Here is an 18753-nt window from a genome sequence, read left to right on the forward strand (position 1 = left end):
GCATCTAGGTGGATTTATGAAAGGAGAGGGGAGGTCCTGGATTCAAATCTGACCTCAGACATTTTTAGCTGTGTTCTCCTGGGCAAGTCACTTAACCCTAGTTACCTAGCCCTTACCACTCTTCTGCCTTGGAACCAATACTTGGTGTCAATTCTAAGACAAAAGGTAAGGGTTTAAAAAAACTGAGTGACAGAAAATGTGCATAGTCTGAGGCACAGAGAACTGGAAAAGCACAGCTGTGGGACCTCCTGCTTCTATCTAGTCAGGACTTTCAATTGCCTACAAATAGCAGGAACCACAGCACTCAGATTAAGCTAGTTCTTAATTTAATAGGCACAGGTCAACTGGATCACATCAGAACTTTCTGTTCTGATTGTTTAAAGAGACCTGAGACTCAAGTATGCTTGCTGTACATCTGGGAACTCATGAAGCATCTACAAAGAGAGAACCGTACCTTCATCCAATGGTATTCTAATTCCAGAAATTTCTCTTAAATAAGTGAGTATGAGATATTTGACAGATTCAACATAAATGTCAATGTGTGATTAGGGAATACTTGGAAAGACAATTCTAGAACTCATGTGGGATGGTTTCTCCCAGGGGGAGGGGGTGTAAAAGAGGTAGGTAAGGTAAAAGATCTAACTTCAACAGGACAGAAAATGTCAGAGGTAGGTTTCTCTGCTGGAACAGTGGGATTGGGGGCTGGAGGCTGTGGGAACACCTCGCTCATACTCTCCATGAAAATGCAGGAGGCACAACCAGTTCATGAGCTGGTAACAATGACAACTCATATTCATACAAAAGGTTAGCAAAAGGAATTTCTGTTCAGGCATAGGACACATCTGTGAAGTCTCTTCTTTAGTCTTCTTTACAAACTGACAATTCCCCGCTTTGGCAAATGTTTGGTGCTGGTGTAAGTACTAAAGAATGGTTTCTACTAATTCAATGTGTTGAACAGAATCTCAAGGTTAGACTAAATCAAGACAAACTACCTCCTGTCAATAGATGCAATAGGTCTTGAAACAGAGAATTCAGAAATCCTTAAAATGTTTTGAGAGGCATTTTAGAACCCAACATCAATGAATGGTACTAAATCTGAAAAGCCATTTATTTCTCATTCACTCACTTTCCACAAATGGACCGGTATGTATGCCCCCCAAAAGAAAATTTCTATCTGGATAAATAACTTCTTTGGTTTCTTGGGTTCTCCTCCCACCCAAGAACTCTTTTAGGGCTATAGATAACATCTAAAATGGGGCTCCTGAAACTATAATCAAACAATCTGTATGGTATCACTTCATCTGAGAAGACCATACAAAGCACATACTGATTGCCCTGACACTAGAATAAAAATTCTAGCTTAAGACTTAGCTCAGATCTATATTTTGATGTAGTGGATATCTATTCTTGACGATAACTTGAAGATAACTTTTTCCTAATTCCCAATCCTGGATAGCCAAGAAATCTATTAAATGACTAGGAAAAAAGGCAGGGAGCTAGAGGAGTTATATTTCATGCCTAAAAATGTTAATTGACTTGACTGTTCAGAGGTATCCCCTCACTGGGTCACATTGGCCAATCAAGTAAATCAAAAGATATTTGTTAAATACCTATTAAATGCCAGAAGTTGTGCTAGAAGTTGGGGTTACAAAGAAAGGCAAAAACTCCCTGCCTTCAAGAGCCTCACACTCGAATGTACAAATCCCTAATTATACAAAGACATAAATGGAAAGTAATTTCAGAGGACAAGCACTAGCAGTGAGGTTGACTGAAAAGGGCTTCAAGCAGAAAGTAGAATTTGATAACCATGGGAAAATATTTAAAAGTAAATAATGGGGGGAAAGTGGGATTTGAGGTGAATCTTGAAAAAAAGTCAGGAAACCCTGAAAGTAATAGCAAGAGGTGCGAGTATGTCAAGCATGTGGACACTCAAGGAAAACGCAGGAAATGGAGTGCCATGTGCAACAACAGGAAGCTAGAGTAGTTGGGTTGCTGAGTATGTGAAGGACAATAAAGTGTAAGGGAACTGAAAAAATAGGAAGGAGTTGTATGGACTCATCTGGGCCCTAAGTCAAGAAAACAAATGTCAAATGCAATACTTCATAATTTATCTTGCAAGAAATAGGGAGCTAGCTATGAGGCAGATAGTTTGGAGAAGAGAAATATTGGAAGCAGAAAAATCATGAAGCAAATTATTAGAAAACAATTTAGAGTATCACTAATTAATATTGTGATTGTCTGAGACCAGAGTGATTCTTAGTAGCTGCCTTTTCTGTGATTTTGACATAAAAAGAATAAATAATATTTATAAAGTATTTGAGGTTTACAAAATGCATTACAAATATTATCTCATTTTGTCCTCACAACAACTTTCTGTTGTAGGTGCCAACATCACCCACATTTTATAAATGAGTAAACAGTAATTAAATGACTTACTTAGGTTCACGCAGCTGTAAAAAGTCTAGGGGTAGACTTAAACTTAAGTTTCCCTGACTTCAGCTCTAGGTTTCTAACCCCTGCATCAACCGAGAATTTATTTTAAGTTAAATATGAGCTAAGGAGGCAGCTCAGTGGATTGAGAGCCAGGTCTAGATACAGGAGGTCCTAGGTTCAAATCTGACTTCAGACACTTCCTAGCTGTGTGACCCTGGGCAAGTCACTTCCTACCCTTACCACTTTTCTGCCTTGGAGCCAATACACAGTATTGACTCCAAGACGGAAGGTAAGGGTTTAAAAAAAAAGCAAGAAAAAAATATGAGGGGGCAGCTGGGTAGCTCAGTGGAGTGAGAGTCAGGCCTAGAGACAGGAGGTCCTAGGTTCAAACCCGGCCTCAGCCACTTCCCAGCTGTGTGACCCTGGGCAAGTCACATTGACCCCCATTGCCCACCCTTACCAATCTTCCACCTATGAGACAATACACCGAGATTAAGGGTTTAAAAAAAATATGAGCTAAATTAGAGGAAAGATATTACAAAGCAAAACTTGTGGCCCAAACAAGTCCATACAACAGAAATTGGCAACAAAATGAAATCATTTTGATTTCAACATTTGTTCTAGCAATACTCAGCAGGCCTGAAAAAAGGATTGCTGAAAACAGAGAGTAAGGGTTACTCTGGTGGGGGAATAGTAGGATGGGGACAATATAAAGTCAAGAGGGAGAAGAGGCATTTGAGCCTGGTGATTTGCTAATCACTGAAATGGATGATTGAGCATGGAGACAAGAAAAAGCAGAATTGAGAAAAAGAATGATTGGAAGGTCTTATGATGGACAAATGATAGAACAGGAGTTTGTGATGAGAGAAAAACAATTAAGACAGAAGGATGGGAGAGAGAGTATATAGTTGTAGGGATTTGGGAGGTCTGCGTGCCATGGTGTTGTGTTCCTGAAGAAGAAATGGTTTAGCAATACATGAAGTGAAAAATACTGAGTACATTGCCTGCTTAATAGGAGTAAAATAAAATGACTGCTAAAAAAGCTAATGCAACTTTTGTAAGAGGACAGAAAAACATCATCCCTGACACAAGAGAAATTAATAGCATACTTTATCCTGGAAAAGCCACATGCGGAGGATTGTGGTCATTTACACAAACCATATGTTAAAAAGGACAGTGAAAACCTGGATGTTACCTAAAAGAAGTGTTATCACCTCAAAGAGGAATGAAACTTGTTCGACATGACACTAGAGAACAGAAACAAGGTCAATGGGAAGAAGATAGAGAGGGAAAGATAATGTTTCAATAGAAAGGAAAAATTCCCCTAACATTCAGAGCTGTCCACAAGTAGAATGAGCTGCCTCAAGATTATTGAGTTTCCCATCACTAGAGGTGTCTAAAGAGAAATTGGTTTATCACTTCCTGGGAATGCAATAGAAAAGAATGCTACTATTTAAAAAAAAAAAAAAAAGAGGATTGGACTAGATAGCCACAAAGTCCCCCTTCAACCCTCAGGCAAGATAAGTCTAAGATTCTTTGAAATGGTTTACCACATGAAATCAATGGTAGAAGCTATCTGCTTATCTACAAGAATATATACATTATAGAACAGATGTTCTTCTTATTAAACCGGTAGTTACAAGGGCTCCATTAACTATAAGCTAGCCCTTTCTCCAAGTGAATTCCTATAAAAAAGAATAAAAATTGGTGAATTTTGTTTTTTTAATTTAATTTCCCCCATTTATATATAAAAATAGTTTCCAACATTTTAAAAAGGATTTTGAGTTTCCATCAAATTCTGCCCCCATCTGCTGAGATAGTAAGCAACTAATCCAGATTTTACAAGTGCAATCATGTAAAACATTTTTTGTTTTTTGGAAGGAAACCAAAAAAAAATAAGAAAGTGAAAAAAGTTTGCTTTGGTCTAGATTCTGAATCCACCGTTCTTTCTCTGAAAGCAGTTGGCATTTCTTTTATTGTGAGTCCTTTTCTCCTCTCCAATTGTAATTCCACAAAGAAAGATGAGACAGAGAGAGAGAGAGAGAGAGAGAGAGAGAGAGAGAGAGAGAGAGAGANGAGAGAGAGAGAGAGAGAGAGAGAGAGAGAGAGAGAGAGAGAGAGAGAGAGAGAGAGCGCACTATGATAGATTACTATCAATGTTTATATGCATATATAAATTTCTTGAGGTCAAGTACTATGTGACTTTTTTTTACTTCACAGTACTGTATAAGACTGGTCAAGTTATTTAATCACTCTCTGCCCCAGTTTTCTGATTTGTAAAATGAGAGAGTTGGTTTTGGTGGTCTCTAAGATTAGCTCATATTTTATATCATTCCTACTATATGTGCCAAATACTGTACTAAACACTTTACAAATATTATCTTATTTGATACCCACTAACAAAGCTGGGAGGAAGGTGCTATTATAATTCTCATTTTATAATTGTGGAAACAGAGGCAAACATAGTTTAAGGGATATTCCCAAAGTCACATAGCTAGTGAGAGTCTGAGGCTAAACTTGAACTCAGGTCTTTCTGCCTTGTAGCTGAGAGCTCTTGTACAACCTATTTGTCTCTAATGTCCCTTCCAGACCAAAATCTATGATGCTGTTATCCTGTGGCTCCAACATCTAGAATAATACCTTCTACAGAGTAGGCACTTGAAAAATTCTTGTTGAATTTAATTAAATTACTGTGCCCAAAGTATCAAATATATCACAAACACAAGTTTCCTGGTTTCTGACTTCTTAGACAGTTATCTTGAAAATCAAGAGACTAATAATATACAGTGCAATATAAAACAGTTTTAATTATCCATTGGGTGTATACAGCAATATATTGTAAATATATGACAAGTATAACAAAAGCTCTTGAAAAGAGTTATGATCTAATTGAAACTTTCTTTGTACCATACTAGATAAATTATTGTCAATCTGGTAATAAATTCATTTAACCCTTCTAAGAGGTCAGTGTTGAAAACATTTTGCAAAATCATTATCCTTGTTCCACATTAGCAGGTGGAAAATGGTCAATTTAATTCAATAAATGTTTTTAAGTACCTGCTTTGAGATGGACATTGTGCTAGGCACTGAAGATATGAAGACAGAAAATGATATAGCCCTTTGTTTCTCAAGCAATTTTAAATCTAAAGGGGTAAAAAGTATGTTTAAAATGCCTATAGTTCAAGTTAGATTACATTTCATTTTAGAAAAGCATTAAACAAAACCTTTAATGAAATCCTTTGGAAGTAAATGGAGATATGTGGATTGAGCAATAGTAAAGCCAATTTAACCAATTGTGGAACTAGTTAAAAGGTTAAAGTTGGAGTGCATACTCAGTGCATCAAAATCAACCTAGAAGTCTCTACTGGAGTAGCTAAGGGATCTGCCCTTGGTCCTGTTCTGTTTTATACTGCTACCAAAAACTTGGCTCAAGGCAAAGCCAGAAACTTCTTTTTGTATAATATTAAGCCAAGATGGGTAGCTAACACATTTGAAGGACAAAATCAGAATGCAAAATAACTTTGATAGGCTGGAATGATGGGCCGTATCTAATAAAGGGAAATTTAATAGGTAAAAGGTAAAAGCCTACATTGTGCTCCAAAAATTAATAGCATTAATACTGATGGGGTGAGACAGGGTTCGAAAATAATTGGTGTGAAGGATACCTGATAGCTTTAGTGGACTACAAGCTCAACATGAGGCAGCAATGCAATAAGGCAGCCAAAAAAAAAAAAAGTTAATGTAATCTCAAGCTGCATTAACAGAATACTGTCCAGAATGATTGTATAATAGTGCCACTGCACTCCAGCCTGATGAGAACCCATCTGAAGTAATCAGCTCAAGGAAAGATTTTGGCTTTTCAGAAAGGATACTGACAATCTGAATCATATCCAAAGAATAAGGATACTCAAAACTATGTGATACATAATTTCTCAGGTTTGTGATGCAACAACTGAAAGTCTGTCATGTGGAAAAGGGATCAAAATTGGTTTCTTTGGTCCCAGATGACCAAAGAGTCAGATTAGAAGGCAGCTTTTCAGAGGCAGGAAATGGCTCAACCCAAGGAGGAAAAACCCAACAACCAAACCACAAAAAAGTTTAAATCAGCTTCAAGAGGTTGTGAATTTTCCATTAATAGATTTTTTAATGGAAGGTGAATATTTGTTGGAGCCATTATGGAAGGGATTCCTGCTCATATATATGTTGGGCTAGAAAGACCTCTGAGCTGAGGTTCTATTTTCCTATGATGAGAGGTAGACAGTACCACTCCAAGAGACCTAGCCCAGAAGGTCTAGGTGATTTAATCATAGAATCATAGATTGAGTGAGAAGGCATTTTAGAGGTCATCTAACTCTTATTTTAGTGGTGAGACCCAGATTGACTTGTCTTAGGTAAAAAAAGTAGTAAGTAGCAATATGGTTTTAAATGGAGGTCCTCTAACTCCAAAGTCAGTGTTCTTTCCAAAGTCCTTTGCTTTTTCTATTCATGAGAAAAAATGCTTTTACATGATTTCTACAAATTTAAACTGTGTGTCTTGATTATATTGTATATTTTTATATTTGTACAACTCAGATTACCTGTTATGATATTTGGTGCCCTCGTCATGATTGGTGGCACTTCATATTTACTTACAACATAGTGTTTAACCCCTGTTGAGCCTTCTTTCCCTGATGCCACAAACAGACTAATGCATTTTTGTCAATTCATGCTGCTATTATAAAAAGCTCATTCCACATTCACTGCCTTAAGTCAACCCTGATGGTCCTATTGGTTCTAAATGTTGCCTCTGTTGATCTCCATATTAGTGCATATCCCAGAATTCAGGGATTCTTGGACTTGAGGAGTGACTATGTAGCAGAAATAACAAGTCCTGACTTGTATCCTTTGCCTAAATCAATAGCCAGATTTCATTTACTGGCAGTGACAAAGGCAGTATAATTCTTGCCTCGATTCTGGTCTCTAATTGCATATTGACTCACCTAATAACACAAGAAGGATGACACTTGGGAGAGAGCAATTAATTAGAAGTAGAGGATGAAGAAGATGACAGTCACAGATGACTGAGTTCCTAGGTGATAGGGATAATGGTAAAAACCCTCAGAAGATACCTTTGGAAATTGGGAGGAAGGCAGAGTTTATTCGGGGTGAAGATAACTCAGTTTCATGCAACTCGTTTGAGGTACTAAGGGAACATACATGTAGATGTCTATCAGCCTAATAAAAAAATGTGATTGGGACTCATTGGAGAACTTGGTGGTAGAGAGCTATATTTTGAAGTCACTTTCATAGAGAATATAAATAAAGCAGTGACATTGAATGAGACCATCAAGAGAGAAAATTGAGAGAGAAGAAAAAATGTAAAGTACATAATCTCAGGAAATGTTTAGATTATGGAAATGAAGCAAGGCGGAGAGAACAGTGAACTCAGTTTTCTCAAGAGTATCTATAAAAGTAAGAGAAACTCCAGGATGAAATAGTTCCAAGGAAATATAGAATGTCAAGAAGGATGAGAGTGGAGAATATCTGGCCCCCTAGACAATATAAAATACTTAGGAATCTATCTACCAAAACAAACACAGCAATTATGTAAAAACAACTACAAAACACTTTTCAAACAAATAAAACTGGATCTAAACAATTGGAAAGCCATTGGTTGCTCATGGGTAGGACGAGCTAACATAATAAAAATGACCATTCTACCCAAATTAGTTTACCTATTTAGCGCCATACCTATCAAACTACCAAAAAACTTCTTTACTGAATTAGAAAAAACTATAACAAATTTCATTTGGAATAACAAAAGATCAAGAATATCAAGGGAAATAATGAAAAAAAAAATGTGAAGGAAGGGGGCCTAGCAGTACCAGATATTAAACTATACTATAAAGCAGCAGTCATCAAAACAATATGGTACTGGCTAAGAGACAGAGGGGAGGATCAGTGGAATAGACTTGGGGTAAATGACATCAGCAAGACAGTATATGATAAACCCAAAGAGCCCAACTTTTGGGACATGAATCCACTATTTGACAAAAACTGCTGGGAAATTTGGAAAACAATATGGAAGAGATTAGGTTTAGATCAACATCTCACACCCTACACCAAGATAAATTCAGAAGGGGTGAATGACTTGAATATAAAGAGGGAAACTATAAATAAGTTAAGTGAACACAAAATAGTATACCTGTCAGATCTCTGGGAAAGGAAAGATTTTAAAACCAAGCAAGAGTTAGAGAAAATTACAAAATGTAAATTAAATGGCTTTGATTATATTAAACTAAAAAGCTTTTGTACAAACAAAAACAATGTAGTCAAAATCAGAAGGGAAACAACAATTTGGGAAATATCTTTATAACGAAAAACTCTGACAGGGGTCTAATTACTCAAATATACAAGGAGTTAAATCAATTGTACAAAAAATCAAGCCATTCCCCAATTGATAAATGGGCAAGAGACATAAATAGGCAATTTTCAGGTAAAGAAATCAAAAGTATCAATAAGCACATGAGAAAGTGCTCTAAATCTCTAATAATTAGAGAAATGCAAATCAAAACAACTCTGAGGTATCACCTCACACCTAGCAGATTGGCTAAAATGAAAGAAGGGGAGAGTAATGAATGCTGGAGGGGATGTGGCAAAATTGGGACATTGATGCATTGCTGGTGGAGTTGTGAACTGATCCAACCATTCTGGCTGGTAATTTGGAACTATGCTCAAAGGGCTATAAAAGACTGCCTGCCCTTTGATCCAGCCATACCATTGTTGGGTTTGTACCCCAAAGAGATCATAGATAAACAGACTTATATGAAAATATTTATAACTGCGCTTTTTGTGGTGGCAAAAAACTGGAAAAGGAGGGTATGTCCTTCAATTGGGGAATGGCTGAACAAATTATGGTATATGCTTGTGATGGAATACTATTGTGCTAAAAGGAATAGCAAACTGGAGGAGTTCCAGGTGAACTGGAAAGACCTCCAGGAACTAATGCAGAGTGAAAGGAGCAGAGCCAGAAAAACATTGTACACAGAGACTGATATACTATGGTAAAATCGAATGTAATGGACTTCTGTACCAGCAGCAATGCAATGACCCAGGACAATTCTGAGGGATTTATGGTTAAGAACGCTACCCACATTCAGAGGAAGGACTGCAGGAGAAGAAACATTTAAGAAAAACAGCTGCTTGAACGCATGAGTCGGGGTGGACATGATTGAGGATGTAGTCTCGAAACTACCACACCAATGCAATTCCAACAATTTGGAAATAGGTCTTGATCAAGGACACATGACAAAAGCAGTGGAAATGTGTGTCAGCCATGGGTGGGGGGGAATGTGGGGTGTGAAGGGGAAAGTGGGAGCATGAATCATGTAACCATGTTAAAAATGGATATTAATAAATGTTTAAAATTTAAAAAAAAAGAATATCTGGCCCCACCACTAGAAGAGTCAATACCTGTACAAAAGAATGATCTATGAATAATGAAAAGCTGCTATACAAATTGGCTATCATAGCTAGTACTAGGGCCCTAGTACTAAAACCCAGAGTGAGTAATTCCATGGTATTTCATTTCCCCTGCTCAAATCTTGGTTTTCTGCTCTCTGGATTCTTTTGGTTGGACATGACATGATCTATGAATTCTTGCTATGACAGCCTCCCATCTTTCTCTCTTTGATAGCAATTGCTGGCTAATGTTCTTTTGGATTTCCCTTATCAGATATGGTTTTAGTTCTCCTTTGGGCTCCCCCTCAGAACATAATTTGATTCTTAGTAGGACCTGGTCATTTAAAAAACTCATTATCTTTGGATAGGCCAATACTCTTTCTTTCTATGTTAAAGCGCTGTCCTCTTCAATCTGTCACATCTCATATCCTAAAATAAATCTCAAAATCCCCATGTTAAAGATGACAAAGATATACTGAGTCAAAATTTAAAAATTTAAAGGGCCTTAGATGCCATCTAATACAACTCTTTCATTTTTACAGATGAGGAAATTGAAGATACAATTCAAAGTTATTTCCTAAGGTTACATCCAAGGTAAGTGACAGAACTAGGATTTCAAGCTCTTCTCATTGTATCATGCTGAACTTCTTCTAAGTCCCTCTAAGGTTCAATGATTTATTATATAAAAGAGGTACCTCCACATAGGAAGAGACAAATAACATTATATAATAATAAAGAAGACTCCCAGATGTATTATCTTCTGACAGAAGTCATGAACTTCCTCTATATGGCTTCAGGAACAGCTAGAACAGTCAATCTCCCTTCAACCCAAGCTAACTGGTTCAAGCAGTCCCACGAATTTTCTAGTCAAAGTTCTTGGACAAGATTAAATTATATTTATGATATAATTGATATATTACCTATTGTGTATATACTATATAATATTTAATCTATTGGGAAATGCCCTGGGAACTCCTCAATGATGTAGCCAAGGTTACCTTAATCATATGGACCTGGGTCTGAACCTTACCTTTCATGCTTACTCCCTGTGTGATCTAGGGAGAAATCACTTAATCACTCTGGGCCTCAGTTTCTTCACCTGTAATATTAAGGAATTCATTTACATGACATCTAAGGTACCTTCAAAACTGGAAAAAAATATTTCCTATCTAGGAAAGTTCTAGATTGAGTTGTCAACAATAGAAGATCTGCTAAAATTCTTGAAGAAGGAGCAGAGTGTAGTGCAAAGCTGTCAAACACACGGCTGGGTCATATGGCAACCGCGATAATCCTAAAAACCTTCAGAACCAGATTAAAATGTAATTGGGAAATATTTTTAAAATAAGCAAAACTACAATAGAACATAGATAATATTTACATGTGGTTTTTAAGTTAATGTTTGGCCTGTAGGGATCCTAATGTACTATTTAATGGCCCCATCTTCTATTTGTATTTGATACCACTGGTGCAAGAGTTAGAATATTGGATTTGGAGCTAAGGAGACCTAGGTCTGAATCCTGCCTCAAACATGTATCAATTGTATGACCCAAATAAAATCACAGCCTCCACAAGCTTTAGTTCCCTCACCTGCATAATGAGCAGGTTTTCTTCATTTGTGCCTAAGGTACTTTCTAGCTCTAAATCTATGATCCTAACATCTTGGCAAATTGTGTTCCCTTCTCTGGGCTGCATATGTAGAGGCTGAATGAGATGTCTCCTAAGGTTCCTCCCAGATGTGACATTCTCTATTCTCAAAATTATCACATACATCTCTCATGGTCAAGTCAGAAAATTTCACAGAACTAGGCAATATCTTGTCTCTCTCAATCCCTCCCAGGGTGGTCTGGGTGACTCTACCACAGGAGGGAGGTCTTTGCCAAATAAGCTGCTTAATTCAGAGGCAAAGTTGACTTGTAAGACAATCAAAGTCTCTGTATGCCTAGCACTTTGTGGAGGTGTTTAATAAATGTTTGGTCATTGATGGAGGTGTTTAATAAATGTTTGGTCATTGATGGAATTATAATGAAAAGAGGGGATAACTGCTTAGGCAATCAGAAAACCTTAAAATGTTGCATCTGTCTTTCCCTAGGTATATTTAATAATATTCACCAAACAACAGCAGCAACAGTGCACCTTCAAGCCAAGAAGCACTTATTTGGAGCCATCTACATGCTCGGCACTGTATTAAGTATTGGGGATACAAAAGAAGACAAAAACAAAACAAAACCAAAAAATCCTAGTCCCATTCCTCAAGGACAAAGAAGATGCATACAGATCACCTTATTGGGAAGTTACTAGCAATATGGAAGGAGGGTTAGGAAAGGCTTCTTGCAGAAGGTGTGATTAAAGATGGAAGTGGAAAGAAGCCCAAAAAAGAGAGAGAGAGAGAGAGAGAGAGAGAGAGAGAGAGAGAGAGAAAGAACTTCAGGCATTGAGGGCAATCAGTAAAAATGCCTACAGTGAAGAAAGGGAGTTGTCTTGTGTGAGTAAAAGCAAGGAGTCCAATGTCACTGGATGGCAGAGGATATGGAGGGAAGTAAGGCACAAGAAAACTGATAAAGTAGGTTCTGAAGAGCTTTGAAAGCCAGAAGATGTTATAGTTTATCTTGGAGGTAATAGGGAGCTATTAGAATTCATTGAATGGAAGTTGAAAGTTAATATTGAACATGGTCAGACATGCACTTTAATAAAAACAAACTGATAGCTGAATGGAAATAGACTGGAGTGGGAAGCTGTGAGGCAGTGAGACCAACCAACAGGCTACTGTAATAGCCCAGGTATAAAGTAATAAGGGTCTGTACCATGGTGGTAGCAATGTAAGAGGAGAGAAGGAGTTACATAGGAGAGATATCGTAAAATTAGAAACTATAGAAACTACCACACCAATGCAACTAACAACAATTTGGAAATAGGTCTTGATCAATGACACATGTTAAAACCAGTGGAAATGTGCGTCGGCCATGGGTGGAGGGAATGCGAGGGGTGAAGGGGAAAGTAGGAGCATGAATCATGTAACCATGTTAAAAATGAATATTAATAAATGTTTTTTAAAAAGAAAAGAAACTATAGGACATCATAACATATTAACTATAGGGATTTAAAGTAAGGAGTCCACTGGGTGTTCTTTTGGCCAGGATTAACAAATGTCCCTCAAGTCAAAACTCATCCAATATGAACCCAAGACCCTTTATCATCTTGGTTGCCTTCTCTGGGATGCTCTCCAATCTATCAATATCCTTCTTAAACTGTAACACCCAGATCCAAACACAGTATACCAGATGTGATCTGACCAGAGAAGAGTACAAAGGGATTATCATCTCATTTCTGAAAGCTGTGCTTCTCTTGATAAAGTCTAATATCATATTAGCTTTTTTCCCTTGGCCCTATCATGAGGCTGAGTCATAATAATCTTGCTATCCACTAAAATAACTATTTCTTTGTCAGACAAAACTTCTGTCTAGTCATAACTTCTCCCAACCTTTGAATTTGCTTTAAAAAAATAGTTTGAATGGGAAAAAGTGTTCCTTTTGTTTAATCTACATTTAACATGAAGCTTGGAGAGATAGCTGTCATTGGATGTTAGAAACTGTAACAACAAAAACACAAAAAAATCAACAGGCAAAATAAAACAAAATGAAGTTTAATAAAGACAAATGCAAAATTCTACATGATTTTAAAATATCCTGTACTAGCAGCAATGCAATGACCCAGGACAATTCTGAGGGATTTATGGAAAAGAACACTACCCACATTCAGAGGAAGAACTACAGGAGTGGAAACAGAAGAAAAACAATCACTTGAACACATGGGTTGAGGCGGACATGGTTGGGGATGTAGACTCAAAACAACCACACCAATGCAACCTATCAATGATATATAAATAAGTCTTGATTGATGACACATGTTAAAACCAGTGGAATTGTGTGTCGACCACAGGAGGGGGGCGAGGAGGGGAGGGAAAGAAGATGAATCTTGTAACCATGTAAAAATATTCTTAATTAATTAAATTTTCCCCAAAAGAAAAATAAAATAAAATAAGATATCCAATTTCACAAAACTTAATGAAAAGGAGTTTCTCCTGCTCCAGGGAAATAGGAAATAGATCCATGGACTTCTTAGGAGAAAATAAATTTATTATTGGTCATAGAAAAAGATATGGCTCCTAGCAATTACGGATCAGCAGCCAACTGTTGACCCAAAATATTCCATTTTCCAAGGCACATACTGGAGAAGTAACAAAGTGCCTCCTAAGACTTGATAGACCTAATTCTTCCTAACATTTTTGGTTGATGAAGATTATTTGAAGTTCCTTAACCCAGGAGGAAGAAAGAAAAATTTACAGAAATGTTGACAGAAAGTTATTAAGGTACTTAACAAATTTATGAGATTGACCCCTGATATCAAAGGAATTTACCAAGTCATGTAATTGGTCTTATCTGACTAAATCATCATCATTATGTTCAGAGGTCCCTGGGTCTCTTGATCCTAATTTGGTGCATTTGTGAGGGATTCCAGCTTTCTTTGCCCATCTCTGAATGAAGCTGAATCAAACCTACCCTCCTCAGGCCACTTCAAATCTGCCTGGAGTCTGCACTGAGCTAATTTCTTAGGCTAAACATTATGTGTGCAACATTATTTCCCCAAATGAGACCAATATAGGGACCTGAGGGTGGCAATGAGGTGGAAACAATCTGTATGATTTTGGTGCAAGTAGGCGTTCCATTACGGGTGCACATGCTATTAATAAATCTCATAGAGTTAAGTTAGAAGTAACTGTGAATGTGTAACTGTTGCTTAAGATCCAGAACCTGACTAATATACTGGTGATGTGTGTAGGAACAAGTGTCCCTGTGAGAAGGAATCCAGAAACCATCTTCAGGGACTATAAATTCCTGAGCGAAGAAGCAGAATATTTTTCAGGTCAGGTCAAGTAACATATTTTTTCTCTGCTGTTGAAGGAAGGAAGAGGTCTTGAAAGAGAAAGGCAAATGTGGCTATTGAACAACTTACTGAAAGATAATTCTGGGAAAAAAATATTTTAATTTCTGGTCCAACCCTTAAGATTTAGGAATGATGGGCTCTTGGCCAGGGATAAAAGGAAACTAATGAAAAGAAGGAAAAATATGCTTGCCTGGAAATTTGTGTATCTAATCACACAAGCTTTAGAAAAAAGAGAGAACTTCCTAGCTGTGTGACCCTGGGCAAGTCATTTAACTCTATTTGCCTAGCCCTTGCCCTTCTGGCTTAGAATTGTTACTGAGACAGAAAGCAAAAGTTAAAAAAAAAGGAGAGAGAAAAACTGTCCTCCTACGAAATATAACTACTAAGCCAGATGTCACAGCAAGTAACAGATAAAACATTGGAAGAAGAATATCAATATGTGCCCAGATAGGGAAAAAAGGCTAGAAATAATATTCAGTTTCAGATGTCTATATAAGAATAAGTCCAAAAAATGGATAACAACATGAAATAGAACTGTTTACGGGAAGACTTTATATGGCTGAGGCATGGCAGGGTGTGAGTCATAACTGAAATATGATTAAGGACGTTAGATCTTATTCAAAAAGAACAGATCAAATTGAAATATAAAAGTGCAATGAAACAGAATTATAAAACAGACAGGTGATTTTTCTATGAAAATTGGCAAATGGGGAAAAGGAAAATGAGATGGAAGAAGACTTTGGTGAGGATTCAAGGAGGAGAGATTGAATCAATAGCATTTTGGAAGTATGGTACAGATTACAGGCCAAAAGAAGGAAATGGATAACTTCCAGAAGTAGATCATAAAGCTGACATGGGAGCAAGGCATAATAGTAAAATACTTCAATGGTCCAGGCAATTTTACCAGAAATCTCTCTCTTTGAAAAGGAGGAAAGTTAAGGTATTTTGTAGTTATGTAGAACATACTCTGAAGCTACTCCTCCAGTCCCATCCACACTGCAAGACTGGATCCCAAGATTTCAGCTGCTATATCTCTCCTCAGGATTGAAGCAGATTTAAGGGGTTAAATGTGTATGTGGGTGGGGGAGAAGAAGATATTTTTCTAATGCCCTAGCTCATAAGCCCCTACTGATACACTTCCTTTCTCCATGATTATCTGTTGATATCAATCATTTAAGAGAGCAGCTAGGTAGCTCAGTGGATGGAGAGCCAAACCTAAAGATGGGAGGTCATGGTTCTGGTCGCAGACACTTCCAAGTTGTGTGACCCTGGGAAAGTCTTTTAACTGTCATTGCCTACCCCTTACCACTCTTATACCTTGGAACCAACACACAGTATGGCTTCTAAGATGGAAGATAGTGTTTTTTAAATCTTCTCAAATTTAGTTAACTTTTATAAAGGGGTATTTGATAATGTAGTATAGTCAGAACAGTTGGTACAAAATACACCCCCTCCAAAATTTATTTACACTCCCACTAGTGGTTCAAAAAAAGCCAAGGAAAAGTAGACTTAATCTTAGAACACATGTGGCAAAGGAGTAACTTTTTTACTCTAGTCCTCAAGATATCCTTTTACTAAAGTCCTCAAGGTGGCCTTCTTAGATATAGTGTGTTTTTTCTGTTGGTCTCGTTGAAGAGCCTTATAGCTTCTCTTCCTCTCTCTTTACCTTTTGATCTATACAGGGATCCCCCTGTACATACTATTAGTCATTGTTGTCCCAAAGCCATTGCTAAGATGCCAACGAAAAAAATCCAAATCCTCCAAAGTTCACTTGATCCTCCTCTAACCAAGGAGGAGGAAAAGTTACCCATATCCTCCCCTGGCAAAGTGACTCCCATTTCAGGAGACTGGCAGGAGTTGCTTTCTCCACTCATCCAAATCTTTGATTCTGAAATGGTCCACTATTTTATAAAATATCCACAGGGCAAAATCAAAGCCCTCCCTTGACCAACTCAAAAAGACTTCTCTTCCCTCTCTGGTTGAAATGCTAGAATAATTTTGGTCCTGTTCACACCTGATAAAAGTATCCTAGTTTATTGTGATCCTTGCTCCATCTTGTACTTCAATTGCTTATAATTTCATCCTAAAAATGGTAGGAAAATGAAAAGGAAAACTATTATTCTGGTCATGATTTTGGTCACTAAGGAAAAACAGGTTGCTGAAGTAAACATGATAAAAACCTCGAATGAAACAGACCAATCTATCTTCAAGTTCATAATGAATAAAAATGGCCACAATCTTATGTGTCCTATGGCACTGGAAGGGCAGAGATTCCAAATGATTTGGAAAATATATAGGTAGGATCTCATGAACTAAAATTCTATAGGGGAAATTGAAATTGGCATAAGAGAGAGAAGGACTATGAGAACAAAATTTTGGTTGTCTGGTTAATAATTGATTCAGATGAAGGAGAAATCTATCAAAAAAGACTAATGAAAACTATAAGGACAAATATAGCAATTAAAACTATATGAGATTGAAATGGAAAGGTCTCAAGGGGCAGTCTTTTCCCTTCACTACGGCACTTCATAAAGAGGCTGTTGGTCCAGTCATCAGGGATACTGTATGGAGATTCTTGGGTTTAGATACCTCTTCTAACTTTTAGAGGATCATCAGTCTATAGCAGAATGATGAATAGTACAGAGATGGACAAGAACTGATAAGAGCTTAATTCCTCTTGTTAAGAAGCAATCATACAATTGTATTAAATAAATTGGAATTAAATACAATAAGCATTTATTAAGCACCTACTATATGCTGTACATGTAAAAAAACTTCAGGGATAATCTAGTTGAATAATAGATTATTTTAAAAATCTAATTAAATGGATTGAGAGCCAGGCCTAGAGACGGGAGGTCCTAGGTTCAAATCCGGCCTCAGACACTTCCCAGCTGTGTGACCCTGGGCAAGTCACTTGACCCCCATTGCCTACCCTTACCACTCTTCCACCTATAAGTCAATACACAGAAGTTAGGGGTTTAAAAAAAATTTTTTAAATCTAATTAAAAATTAATTTAGCTAGTTGAAGGGGAAAAAACTTTTTACTTAAATAGCAGGATCCAAAATAGATTAATATAGTACTTTCAAACTGTTCAAATCAACTTATAAATTTTATTACTATCATTCTTATTTGATTTACTTTGAACTATCAAGTTTAAAAAAGTGTTCATTTATGGCCTATTTTTCAACTAAGCTAAAGTGTTGTGGGTTGGTTTTTTTTTTAAGAAAGTTTCATTTTTAAAGCCAAGAAAGGCTTTTGTATGCATTTGGGTGATTTCCAACTTTAGAAAGCTAGTAACAATCGCTTTGGGAGTTAATTCTTTAAGGGAGTGAAATTGATTTTTCTCATCTTTTCACAGAGCAATTCAGTCTTTGCCACTTGATCCATTGCCCATAGGGAATATGTTTGGCAACAACCAAGGACATCAAATAGCATCTCTCTTGATATCATCAGCATACACCAATCCCACAATGGAAACTCTTCAAAGTTTCTGCATAGCATTTCCAACAGGAATCATATAGTTGGCACTTAGCTAAAATCTACTCAAGTCTACTTGGCTTCTTACTGACCAGATTGCTCAATAAATGTTAAACAGCTGAGGACATCACTGAGTAAGATATATGTAACAACACTAGACAACATTTCTGTACTACTTATATATTTTTAAATTTTTCTATCCTTAATGTTAGGTTCACTAAGGCAATGAAAATATAGCTTAAAAAAAGGAACCTTTATTTTAAAATTTCCACAAGCATCCTACATATATATGCATGTGTGAATATATGTATTTAAGAATGTGAGTGTACACATACATGCATATATACATGGATATATGTTTCTGTATATGTATATATATATATATTGGACAGGGACAAAATTCCTACTTTAATGTATTATCACAGTATAGAGATGCACCTGGGATCTTAAAAATTATGCCT

The 18753-nt window shown here is 36.9% G+C and overlaps 1 protein-coding gene across 1 annotated transcript in view; it reads right to left on the reverse strand.

The window, feature by feature from the left end:
- Positions 1-18753, reverse strand: part of SPON1 (spondin 1) — a 401779-nt gene that overhangs the window by 302821 nt on the left and 80205 nt on the right. The window lies entirely within an intron of this gene.

The sequence above is a fragment of the Gracilinanus agilis genome, chromosome 6 (assembly GCF_016433145.1).
Source record: "Gracilinanus agilis isolate LMUSP501 chromosome 6, AgileGrace, whole genome shotgun sequence".
NCBI lineage: Eukaryota > Metazoa > Chordata > Mammalia > Didelphimorphia > Didelphidae > Gracilinanus > Gracilinanus agilis.